The 13360-nt window shown below is 44.9% G+C and overlaps 1 protein-coding gene and 1 long non-coding RNA gene across 3 annotated transcripts in view; one reads left to right on the top strand and one right to left on the bottom strand.

Annotated features, from left to right (window-relative positions):
• The window catches only part of LOC114791360 (low-density lipoprotein receptor class A domain-containing protein 4-like), a 55722-nt gene that overhangs the window by 25769 nt on the left and 16593 nt on the right, over positions 1-13360 (top strand). The window lies entirely within an intron of this gene.
• The window catches only part of LOC114791361 (uncharacterized), a 6506-nt gene continuing 2083 nt past the window's right edge, over positions 8938-13360 (bottom strand). The window contains exons 2-3 of the long non-coding RNA XR_003749983.1: positions 10087-10180; positions 8938-9290 (exon numbers count right to left, since the gene is read on the bottom strand). This is a non-coding gene — a long non-coding RNA (uncharacterized LOC114791361). The remainder of the gene's footprint in view (positions 9291-10086; positions 10181-13360) is intronic.

Below are 13360 nucleotides of genomic sequence, written 5' to 3'. Positions count from 1 at the left end.
AGCGAACCAAAATGCGTTGCTTGAAATCACAGGAGAACGTTCTCTCTGCTTATTGGTCAGATGGGAACAGCAACAGTAAATACAGGAAGTAGATCTGTTATGGACTAGATGACTATGAGGCACTTCACCACCTCACGTCTCCACGTTTGTCCACGATTCATCTCACAGGATGCTGAGTATACAAACAAAATAACTTTTTAAAAAAAGTACCCATAATTCGCTGTTCTAAAATCATGTGATTTATGGTGTTCGGTATGGGTTCTCACCAGGCAGACTGCACCATTTTTTTTTTATTAGCATTTATCATACACCCTTATCCAGAGCGACTTACATTCTGTAGTTACAGGGACAGTCACCCGGGAGCAACTTAGGGTTAAGTGTCTTGCTCAGGGACGAAATGGTAGTAAGTGGGATTTGAACCTGGGTCTTCTGGTTCATAGGTGAGTCTGTTACCCACTAGGCTACTACCACCCCACCAGGGTTTGACATTTCATTCGGACCTCCACTTTTTCTGGGTCCCTGTTCACGCCGGACCAAAAGAACCGCCCCATGGGGGGGAACGAACTTGAGTTCGATTCATACAGACTAAAGCCTGTAGGCGTGACAGCGCCCTTAAAAACAGAAATGTTTAACTGGGAGGAGAGTTTGGTCACCAGTGAATTTTCCCATTCAGGAGGACATAGTTTTTTTGTTTTTCTTCTGCCGGATGAATGGGACGGTGAAGGACGCCAGGCGGATGCAGTGGCTGCCTGCTCGACATCTTTGATGTGCGGAAACCTTTTTGTTTCTGTGGACACCTCAGAGGACGGGGAGAGGGGAGAGGGTGGGGGTGGAAAACTTCAGAGCAAGACTTTGATGCCGGCGTTCACTTCATCCTGCAGTCCCTCTTGCTGGACGCGCTTACTTCATTTACCCGCTTGCTCTGTGCCGATAAATGGCATTAAAGCAGAGGAATTAGGCAGAAAACAATGGTGCCTCTCTGTCCCTTTCATCATCATCATCATACTCCAGGTTCCTGCCCTCGCCCTCAAACATTAAGCAGAGACCGTCCACAGGAAGTAGGAGGAAGGTGGAACGACGGACCGGGAGGGGGAGCCGGAGAAGAAAAGCTGCTCGGCCGGGGGGCGAGCGTCCAGACTGCAGAAGAAACGTTTCCATTCTAATCAAGTTTGCCATCTTCCTGGCCGTGCCTGGCCCAGACAGATGGATCATGAATACTGTCTAGACGCTGCGCGCCTGAGCGAAGCCACGGTCTCCCAGGACAAACAATGAAACTCGGGCTTAAGTGGCGGGGAGGTCAGGTCCCGTCCTGCTCCCCGCGCTCTTCAGCTAAATGGCGATCAATGCGCGAGACACGACTTTGGGAGGACCCTCGCATTGTCACACATTAAAGAGGAAGTGGCTGTCCACGTTCGCCGTGGGGGGCGGGGAGGGGGGCCGGAAGAGACGATTCTATTGATCTACGTCCTCGTCTTGTCTGGCTATACAGAGGGTTCTAAGCGGACCTGTAATTAATTTGAGGGGTTGTTCACACCACCGTGGCCATTTTATAAAACTTGATAATAAAGGTTTACAGTTAGGCTCTGCTATGAATCATAATGACCTGCAAGCAAAGTCTGTGTGTGTGCATTTATAAAGTTTCCATTTCCCTCTTATCTCTTCTTATTCCACTCTTTAATATTTGACGTTAGCCATGCTTTCGCATAACTCTCATGTACCGTACATGTACGTAGTCATTCATCACTGTTATCTACATGACTCTATATACAGTTATCAGGGGTGCACCTTTAATCTGGACTTTTTGTTAACATATCTGAGGGATTTGTTGGCTCGGCGCACTGGATTTAACGTCACAAAATGAATGAATCAGCCAGATAACGAGGACAAGTTTATACTAGACGAGGCCCCTCCCATGGGGCATGATGTCATCAGCGTTTCCGCCTGGGAAGATGCTGGTAGTCTTTGCGGATGCCTTGAGGAGGTCATGTGAAGCGGTACTGTTTTTCCCCTGGACTCTGTTAATTGTTTAAAACGACACAGTAACAAGACGCTTAACAATCACTAATCACAATTCATTTATGTCTTATGGAGTCCAAACCTCACAAGAAATTTCCCTGAAGTTATATGGAAAAGTAAAAAGGTTAGAAATCAAACAATAACCAGCACCACAAAATGAGACACATTTGGTGAGACACACATGAACACAAGCCAGAAGTGTTTTTGTTGAGTGTGTGCTTTTGGGGCGCACTGTGTAATATTTCTGACAAATCTGCCCAGAACTGGCTTGTCGAGGCGAGATCATCAGTCTGAAGGACTGTTTTATTGTGGTGCTCCATCACAGGCTGATGTATTTTGCCCTGACGGCGACCATTCAGAAGACAGCGCTGTTCTTCTCTTTTTCATAAATGAGTCACATGATCATGAATCAGCCAAAACAGAGACGTCCAAAACGATAAAGTAATGGACAGGGGGGACTAAGAAGCAGAGGACGTCCATGAGCTTCATTGTTCCGGACTCCTTTTCCCGCATTGACATGTAAAGCAATTAGCTGCAGTGTGGAGGGCCCTTCTGGAGGACATATTTGTACCTCTTGTTAACGCTCCAAAAAAAAGAACCCGGTTCCCATCCTCCTGTGCTACTTTTGTGCACTCGCTGTATACATCTGTAAAAAAGTTGTGCTTTTATAACAGGAAATAACACCCTACCAAGCAGCCTTAAGCAAGAAGAGTCTGGCAGTATGTGTAAAACACACACACACACATTCATGAATATTGAAAGACAGTAATATTGTGTGCACTAGGCTTCGAAATTCACTGACAAGAGAAAACTAAAGAATGCAGACAGTGAAAGCTTTAATGACAGAAGTTTTCAAAGTTGGGGTGTAAATGTGACTGATGCAACATGATGTCATATTTATTTTTAAAACGTGCATCAGCGTTGGTTTGCAAAGGCCCATGGTGACTGACTGACGAGTTTCTCAGGATCTCAGTGTGGCTTCTCCAACATGACTTGCAGTAAGCCCAGCCCCGTCTGTCCTTGTTGACCCCACCGAACCCTGCCCGACACGGGCCCGTCAGTCCCCGGCGGTACGGCTCCCGCGGACGCTCGCGCCTCCATTTCAGGCCGGGCTGTGTCGGTCGCTGGCAGCAGCCCCAGATTTTGTGGCGGCTCAACTTTTTGATGTATGAATAATTCATTTGGCAGATGCTCTTACCCAGAGCGAGTAACAAGCCCTGCACCCGGGCAAGATAGACTAAAATGATGGTCAATTATTAAAGGAGCATTCCACCCACAGATGAAGCTATTTTTAAGCTTCAAATTCCATTTTTCTATGTCTGTGATAACATTTGATTTGATATGAGAACCGCAGCTTGGGGTGGGTCTCAGTGTCACTTTTTAATGCTCACTATTTCCAACCAAATTCTGACAACAGCTCAGAAATATAAATGGGTGACCAAATATAAGGAGACCTGACATGCGGTGTCTCTGTAAGTTGTACCTTTGAGTGTCCCTTGTCTGAGACTGGGGACAATTTTGTCAGCAACTTGCCCTTCTCATTATGCGTGGGCCAACTGTGTAAAGTCAACTGAACGAAAACGACGGCCTTGTGTGAGTTTGGGTTCAGGGTTTTAACAGAGTTCATTATCGCTGCACTTAACGCACTCGAGGCTGAGAGCGTCACATGTTTGCTGTTAAGGAATGCTGAGGGACTTGAAGGGGGGGGCTTGATTAAGGGATGAAATGCACTTGATCTGAAGCACCATTTTGATCCTAGTTGGTGATTTTGATGGTTTTCTGTGACTCCCCGCTTAAGAGTGAGAATTACAGAATATCGCTAAGCGCCATCTTTAGAGCTATGATTTTCCCATAGTCATGTGGAGCAGCACCGTCCACCACACACTGCTCCCCGGGCGCCTTTCATGGCTACCCACTGCTCACTAAAGGTGATGGCTGAAAGCTGAGGACACGCTTTGTTGCGTCACCGTGTGCTGTGCTTCACAACGACAGTCACTTCACTTTCACTTTCACTTTTCAACACAGAGGGTAATTAGCCTGAAATCGGCGGTCCTGATAGAACGCCACCCCAAATTGTGGCCTGCAGCTGGCAGCACTGTTTCCCTGTGTGACTCCTGGGGTCAATTGGGTGGAAAATCTAGTTGCCAGACCATTCAAGTGAGGTGCGAAATATTGGTTTCCTTTGGCTTGTTGGGCTGGTTACCCCACTTATTGGGGCGTTTTTTAGAGAAGCCAGTGTGGGATACGATAAGAGGGGGCTGTGGGGTGGAGAGAGTGCGATATTTTTGGTGCACACATTCATATGTAGATCCGTCTGTCTGTTGTCTGTCTTCAGAACGTTCTTATTTCCATCTGTTTAAGGGATTATTTTAAATAGACAATCTGAGAGGAATTGAATAAACATGATTTTTTTTGTCACCCTCTTTTCTTCGCTCTTTGCTTTTAGGGCTTTCTCCTCAGCAGGCCTGAGCCTGCGGCACGCTTTGAAGACTTTCAATGGTCCTCCTGCAGGCACCCTGGTTAACACCCAACCATCTCTCTCAAAGCGTCCCTGTCGGTTAAACCTGACAGCAGCTGGACGTGTTTAGTTGCCAGCGTCTCGGTCAGCGGTGGTCTCCTGTCTGGGACCACCATCCCGCTGTGATGGTCTGATCTGCTTCGGAAAGCCTCACCTTCCTTTTTGTCTCATCCCCATCTCTCCTCCGCGCTATTTCAGGCATTCTGCATCGTAATCCTCTCATTCATGGCTGGTGCTGCGCTCTGAAGGCATTTGAAGGGTCAAGGTTGAATCGCTGGCCTGGCCAAGACCGTGTTTGCACACTTTGATTCTGAAGTGCAGCAGCATCAATTTGTTTGAGTTTGGGATTCCCATAAAGGGTCCTCAGCGGCATTACCCCCCTAATCCTGCTCGCTAGTTTTTAAAATGCAAACGAACTTTGTTTCCACACTGACATCACCTCTTCAGGACGCAGTGAATATTCATCGTCTCAGGGACGGAGTCAGAATTGGTAGATTAAGTGTAAAGAAGGTACCCAGAGAAGAAGCTCATAAGAATGTTGATGTTTTAAAGAACCTGAGTTTTGCAAGAATGCCTTTTAAGGACAAGCAATTTGGTGCCTGAGCCATGCAAGTCATTTGCACAAGCTTAGCAAATAAGGATTTTTTTTTCAGTCAATAAAAATAGTCTTCCGACTTTTTTTAATAATCAAAATTTGGATTTGGGTGCGCCACAAAATTACCACATGGAATATGTAATGCATTAAACAATTCATAGAAAGCAAGTTTACATTTTTTATTTACCATTTTGGTTTCGAATTATTTCAAAATTGACAATCAATTTAATTTGCTGCCTTCCGTTTTGCAATGATTCCTTCCATTTGCCATGTCACAAATTATGCCCATGTATTTTGCATTATTTATTTATTTATTTATCTATTTATTTTTACACATAAAGAAATTCCTGTTATTGTTAAAGTGCACTGAAGGTTCAAAGGAGCAATAATTTTAATTAATTTCAGTTTTTGCCAAAATAATTGTGATTATTTTTTTTGACAAAACCAAGCATGTGCATGTGGATCACACTATATAAATTAAATACATTTCAGACATCTCAAAAACGCATGCACCCATTGGATCTTTCACACATATTTTCATATGATTATGAACATGGAAACACTGGCGTGTTTTGTGAGCTTTGTTCCATCCTACTACATCTTTAGAACTATGATTTCCCACAGCTTTCCCATAGTCATATGGAGCAGCCTGATTACCAACGTGTCCTACCTACACTGGACAGTCATTAAACCTGTGAGGGTTGTGAGGAGGCATTGGAATTATGGGATAGTTCATTGCAACCACGCGGGAGGTCCCTTGTCCTCATTATTCTTTATTTTCTTTTACTTTCCTCCCCCCTCCCTCCTTTTTTGTGTGTGACAAGATGTCCTGCATGTGCCACAAACCACTGTTCCTCTCTTGTGGCCTCTTTTTCTTTCTCCGCTCCTTTTCTTCCTCCCTCAGACTCCAGTACATTTGCCCCAGTATATGTAGAAGGTAATGATGCAGCTGAAGGCATTAAAAGCCACAGAGTTGACAGGTCTCCTCCTTCGCTTTCATTCGCTGCCCTCAAAGAGCAGCTCCCATGGAAGAAAAAAAATAATAAAACAGAAAGGCCCGGGGATAAATGGAGTCGTCTTGGACTTTCTTTCTCTCTTTCTGTTTTTTTTTTCCCCTTCAAGGGGCGAAATCGGGTTCACTCAAAAGAGCGAGGAGGCCGAAACAAAAAAGGCAGTGAAAAACAAGTAGGCCCCCTTTGCCACATGGAGGGAGCGCGGATACTGCAGGCCTGCGTTTGAAGTTGGCCCATTTGTCCTTGATATTGTCGGGGAGTTAATTGGGTTGTGGGACTAAATTGAAGGTACAGTAGTGAATGGACTTCTGTCACCCTGGGCTTACACCACGACCCCCACCACAGTCCCTTTTTCTTACGAGGCCCATTGAAAGCACGCTGGATCTGAGATTTACATACCCGGGTGCTGATAATGATGGTAATGAAGATGGATGGAGGTATTGGTGGTAATGGGCTATAACCAGTACAGTTGATGTCTGAATTATCCCCATTATAGGCCCCCGGAGCCATTCAGGTCCAGTAGATGTCTTTTCGCGCCTGTGTGTCGCGCAGGGTGGCCATTTATGGAGCGCAAACCCCACCGCCTCGGAGTATGCAGCGCCGGCGCAAGATGTCATTCAGAGCGCGGCAGGGCTGGCTTCCCGATGGCAGCTCTTTCTCCGCTGCTGTGTGTGGGCCTTCTCTGGAGAGAACCGATAATTATACCCGTCTGACACCTGGCTATGCCGCAGCCCCCGCACCCCTCCCCAAATCTGTCTCCTACACACACACACACACACACACACACACACACACACCTCCTGTGAGAGTTAACCACACGGACCAGACACATTTCAAGAGTTGAATGACTTTCCTAAGACACATTTTTTGTCTGAAGTACCGAACAGTGAATCATTCCGAGGGGCTGTTCTTTACGACCAAATAAAAACCGTCCTTCTCATATTCAGGGGTTCTGCAGCAGTTCTGTCTGGAAGCTCCAGGAAGCGAATGTCTTGGGATTGCCTCCCGCGTCGTTAAGACACGTCCTGGACGGTTACTGCGAACTCTTACCAAGTTGATAATTATACCTCCAGCTGGGTGTTGGTCAAGTAAGAGGTTTAGAACTGGAAGTATGAAGTGCCTTCCAGGAAATTAGAAATAGATTCAGTCCCCCCGGAGTCCTCGGATTCTGTTTTAAGATTAAGATCCGCTGCGCCAAGCGTTCCCTCCATCCGGTCTTCTGCTGGCTTTCTGCAAACGCCTCTTCTTCTTCAAAATTTCTGCAAACCTCACTGGGACGTGCAGGAACCTGGTTCTTTCTGTGTACTATACAATGTGTTATCCTCAAAGCAATAATAATAATTAGTAGCAGAAGAAGTACTAGTGTGCTATTATTATTGCTATTTATGTATTGGTTGACATCATGCATCACCCCTGTACATGATTTTTCCTTTTTTTTTTTTTGGTCATAAATGTTTCTCAGCTCACAAACATTTAAAGAATCATGTTGTATTTGCACTAGTTCTTCTTGAAATATTGGAATATAGTAGAAAGAGGGTTGTTTGTATGAGCTATTCTGTATTATGAATCCTTATTTGATTTCTGAGACAGAACTGCTGATATTCTAATTGTTTTAAGACAATGCAATTCAGATTTTCATGATCTATCAGTCACAGAGCAAAAAATGTTTCACTTTACGCGTCGTTTACGTTATGTGTTGTTGCTGGTCGTGGTGAAAAGTCCTTTGGATGGAAATCAGACCACCAGCCTCATCTACTGAGGCTGAATTAGGAGGTGCACCAGCTCCAGCGCTGTCTCCCATGCATACAGGCTTCGTTTTGTAAGTGCTGCTGAATATGTCATTATATTCTTTAATTTCCCTGCCTGGCTTTGTCTCACAGCGGGACATTTTCATTTTCTCAAATACCAGCCAGCCTACCTGGAGAGAGCGCTTTCTCTCCCGGGCCAGACCTGTTTTGACTGGGGGGGAAAGGGGGTCCCTTTAGACATCTGGCTGAATGTCATTGGTGTGGGGGTCTGCGTGGTGAATGGGACGTATGAAATCTTAATGAATATGTCTCGGGCGCATTCACGCCGCCACGGCGCTTTTTTGGCGCCTTTCGTTAATGCACCTGACAAGGGTGGAACCCCCACTGTGGTCAGTGGAACGATTCTGCTGCCATTGAATTCAGCCAGACACAAGTGCAGGTGGCAGAATCATGAGTCCATACCACACACACAGAGAGAGAGAGAGAGAGAGAGAGAGAGAGAGATTAGTACCGTTAGGGTGTGGAGGGCTATTTTTCTTGAAGTGAGAATCTCCCTGAAAGTGACTCAATGCTGCACTGCATGTCTTCAAAGCTTATTTGACCTTTCTTTAGCCCTCTCTGTGACCCCCATTACCTTCCCTAAAAGTGCCCTGACTGCTTTTAACCTGTGTGGAGCATCAGGTGCTTTCTGCTACGTGCTTTGCGTTGCAGACTTGCTACGGTCTTGTTCAGGTTATCTGGGTAAAACAATGAAGCAACTGTTTTTTTCTAATCAATTTATTTCACATTTGAGCATATATATACCAGATTTTTCACAAGTGGAAATGCAGTCAGTGTTCTTTCATTCTGATGAAGCATGAAATGCTGAATTACACAGGCACAGGTGCATGCTGGGATTTCACCATCATCTTTAGCTTATGGATAGTTTGTTTAATTGCATTTATTTGTGTCTAAATTCATTATTTCCCTTTCTACACCTTCAGATTTCTTGAGCCTTATGTCATTTTCACCATCCCCTGTGTGTGTGTGTGTGTGTGTGTGTGTGTGTGTGTGTGTGTGTGTGTGTGTGTGTGTGTGTGTGTGTTATGAGACAGAGTCAATGCAGTTATGCTGTAGGCTGTGTGCATTTGTGTGAGTATACGCCTGTGTTCTTGTGTATGGCAGCCCTCAGAATTCTGCCAAGTTCAACATAAACTGGCTTCAGGCTGTGTGTGTGTGTGTGTGTGTGTGTGTGTGTGTGTGTGTCCCGATGAGTGATGGAGAGAATACTGAGGCAGAGCTTTGCACCAGAGCTGGAGGGCGAACACGTTCGCTGGCACACCTGAGCAGAGGCGCATCCTTCTTCCCCGCATCCCTCCCTCCGTCTACCACTCGTCATTTTTCTAACGTAGTTCTGTTGACTGATTGGGAGGGAAACGACATATTTCAGCTTTAGAAAGCATTTTTAATAATGTGTGTGCATGAGAATAGAAGAGGTTATGAAAGACTAAGCTGAAGTTTCGTCTCGTATGTGTTTTAGCTTTTAAGTTAACCAATCGGTGCACAGCGTGTGGGTGGTGGTAAGGGTCACCCAGCCCCCTCCCAGGTAATAATGTGCCGTCTGGAGCTGCAGAAGAGAGAACCGCGAGCGTCTGGTGCTCATTACTGCGTGTTGCTGGAGGTTGTTAGAGGAAGGAGGCCTGTAATCTGGTTTCCCTTGTAAACCGGTGACGTAATGAGTGGCTGAGGCTGCAGCGGCCGCCACCGTCTGCCGTGTCCTGTTATTTGTCTGCTGTTGACAGCGGCGGCACGGCGACTGCTGCAGTGTGATTGCAGAGCTGCGCGTTGCCGGAAGTGCGACAGACCTGTGCGTGTGTGCGTGACTATTTGTCCGACCAGTGTGTGTGCGTGTGAGTGTTGTTTTCCCCTTCATGTGCTTCTGCTGGTTGTGTTTGTGTCTGTGTAAAGTAGGTCATTGTAACTCCCACTCAGGCAGTGCACAAATTTCTCCGGATAAGCACATCTTCACCAATTTCCCCCCTTAACCCTTTGTATGCATTTTATATGTTAGGGTGTATGAGAGAGGAGGTTTCAAAAGCATGAGCTTTTAACCTCAAGATTTTCTGGGTGTCTTGGCAGGCTTTTGTGTGTTTTTTTTAATATTTGAAAAACAAATATTGTTCTTTTTTGGCATGTGTCATGTCTGCCCCTACCCACCATGCACAGTGACTAGCGGCTTCTGTCCTGTTACATGAACACAGATGTGTTTGATCCTTTTTCTCTCCAGTTTCTGCAGTTCATCCCAAGGATTCTGAAACAAAAGAAGAAAAAAAAAACGAGGATTGTGTGGGATGTCGTACGAACATACAGCTACCACTGTTTCCATGCACACTCGTGACCATGGACTTGGCCTTTAACTCAGTTTTATTAACTGATGTATGATTGATTCTGCTATGACACAAATGGCAGTGCCTTTTTCTGCTGAACCTGCTGAGTCTGTAGGTGTCATATGCATATTCTAATTTGGCTCCTGTTGATCGTTCCTGCAGGACAAGCTCAGTTTTCAGTCACATCATCACAGAGTGCTGGTCAGACTTTGAGAGGTTTGAGTTTAAGTTCAGTCGGAATAGCACACTTATGTGTAGTATGGTTTGATTTGGACTAAAACAATTATTGAATTGCCTCTCATGTCACTTGTCATTAGAGGCAGTGTCACTAATGTCATGGCTTTTGCTCGCCCGCAGGTCAACAGAGGGTGTGCGACAGGCCACCGGGCATGCCAACTCGGAAGTGTAACACGCCAATGTCAACACACAGCATAAAACTGCGGCTGCCAGGACAGACACTGCAAACTCATTCGTTGACTTAGTCTCATTTGCTGTGAGCCACAAAATCTGTGACACAAAATCTGAAATGGATCTCAATGAACAATAAGCAGTAACACACAGTGTCCATGTTTTACAGTATATCATGACCTGGATGAATACCTGTAAATTCCACAATTACGAGAAAACATGTCCATGATAATGATATGAAGGGGAAAGTGAAGTGATGGTCATTGTGATACACTGCAGCACAGCACACGGTGACACGGTGAAATGTGTCCTGTGTTATTAACCATCTCCCTTGGTGAGCAGTGGGCAGCCATGACAGGTGCCCGGGGGGCAGTGTGTGGGGACGGGGCTTTGCTCAGTGGCACCTCAGTGGCACCTTGCCAGCTTGGGATTCGAACCAGCAACCTTCTGACTCCAAGATTTGCATTGAATTACCTGACAGTTCTCTATTATAACTGAATTTTTTAAAAGGTTGTGTTTTTGAAACTATACAGAAAAATATATTTTGTGGGTGGGTAGCTGGCGTTGATCTGGATTAGCGATACTTTTCTGATAATTCAGACTTCTTGAGACCCCTAGCGACTCCCATCTTGTTCTTTGTGGATAGTGGTGGTGCTGCACCTTGATGGATGAACTCCATGACAGCCTACTTCTCAGGGGGCAGCTTTCTTTAAACTGCCTCACAAGCTCGCACTATTGACTCCCAGCTTAGCTGTGTTGGACAAGGGGGGGGTGAAATGGTGAAAAGAAGGAAGTCAATGGCCACAACAGGGACCCTGAAGATAAATTCGGGTCACGGTTCTGAAGTGGAGAAGCCAGTAATGTTTTTTCGGGGACAGAACAGCTGGTGAATGTAGCTTTGACCCTTTTTTTGGACACCAACCTTGCTGAACACCACAGATCTTTTTCATATGCACTGTTTGCATAAACAGAAAGTATGAGAATGTTGAATCTAGACTGGCTAAAGTTGTTGGGTCACAAGCTTTACATGGGCACTGACTTTGTCCCTTTTTCCTAATATGATCTTTATCACATAGTTTAACCAATATGTCATCCCACACATTATGGTCAGGTCCACGCAGCACATGGAGGAAACATGTTTACCCCGCCTTACCGCATCATCCGACAGGTTTGGTTATTTGAAATAAGTCAAACCCGTATCTGCTAATGTACTAGATACTATACTAGGTGGGTTCGGGCTCAACTGCGGTGAATGAGCAGTCCACCTACACAAAGTAATGGTCTATACCTATCCTTTCCGTATGATTTGCTGCTTGTGAATTTGTTTTGGTGATTGGTGTTATGCATGTTGTAATTTAGTTTTATTAAAAGTTCTTTTTTGTGTGAAATGTTCATTTGATTTGCAATACTTTTTTTCTGTATAATCGCGAGAGAGATGTGAAAATGGATGCTGATGAGGTAAAACGGAATCTTAAATTATTTTTGGCCTCGGGCCGGGTCGGGCTTAGCTGTTTAGCTCTAATAAGGGCAACTGTTTTCAGATGTGCTAAGATAATTGAAAATAATCATTTATAATAATCAATAAAGCTTTTAAAATGTGACAGACTTTGGTTAATGAACATAGAACTTCATTGTAACTCGAGACTAATAGTTGCTGAAAAAGTTCTCTGTGCAGATATTCCATCATGAACAGCTATTTCTAGCTTCCAGAGGTATTTACAAAAATAACTATATTGAAATATAATTACATCAATAAAAGCTACATACATCAGCTTTTTTTTATCCAGATCAGTAGATAGCCACAGTGGACCATGCGTCTGCTCATGGTTGCAATATTTAAAACTAGATTTATTTTAACGTATTTATATACTTGATTTTCATTTTTTACACCATAGATTCTGAACAAGATCCTGCTGAGTACATACAGATTATTCTGTTGAATTACCAATAAAATATCCAACTTCACATAAACTTGGGCTTGACGATGCTGACCAAAAAGATTTTTGTCCATAGAATTTCAGCCAATTTTTAACCAAACATGCAATTGCGAGGGAAATTGCTAAATTAGTAAATTGCAGGAAAAGTTACATCCCTTTTATAGTAATAGGCTGTGAGGAGTAAATGATGTGTGGAGCTGTGGAGACCAAGTGTTAATAAATACACATTTTTTTGCTCCTTACAAGGTCCTTAGAAGTTATTTATTTATTGATATGCATGTATTTTTACCTTGTCTCCACAGCAGAATGAAAACTAATGTCATTGTAATGCTCAGTTTGGGTTCTATGCTGATATATACCTTTCCCTCTTTTAAAGTTCTAAGTAATGTAGTGGACTCAGTTGATCAGCGAGCAGCCTTATCAGGCGTCGTGCCAAATATTTCCCCCCCTTTCCCCCGTCCGTCTGTGGTTTGCCCCATGCGTCGTCCCAGTCACCCATTTGCCCTGTGCCTCTGGTGGGCTGCGGGTCGCCTGTGACAGGTTTATTAAATATCACACCGCCGGTGCTGTGAATGGCAGGGGAGCTGGCCTTGTGCCGTGGAGCCACCGGCTAGCGTATTTAATGTGGCACAAGAACATCATGTACACACACACACACACACACACACACACACACAGCCCCGCCTCTTTCTCCACTGCTCCCGCGCACTGAGGAACAGGCCTGGGTTTGTTGTTTTTCCACTGCTGTGGAGCACAACG

Source organism: Denticeps clupeoides, chromosome 5 (genome assembly GCF_900700375.1).
Source record: "Denticeps clupeoides chromosome 5, fDenClu1.1, whole genome shotgun sequence".
In the NCBI taxonomy this organism is placed as follows: domain Eukaryota; kingdom Metazoa; phylum Chordata; class Actinopteri; order Clupeiformes; family Denticipitidae; genus Denticeps; species Denticeps clupeoides.
This window is presented reverse-complemented; position numbering and strand designations above follow the sequence as displayed.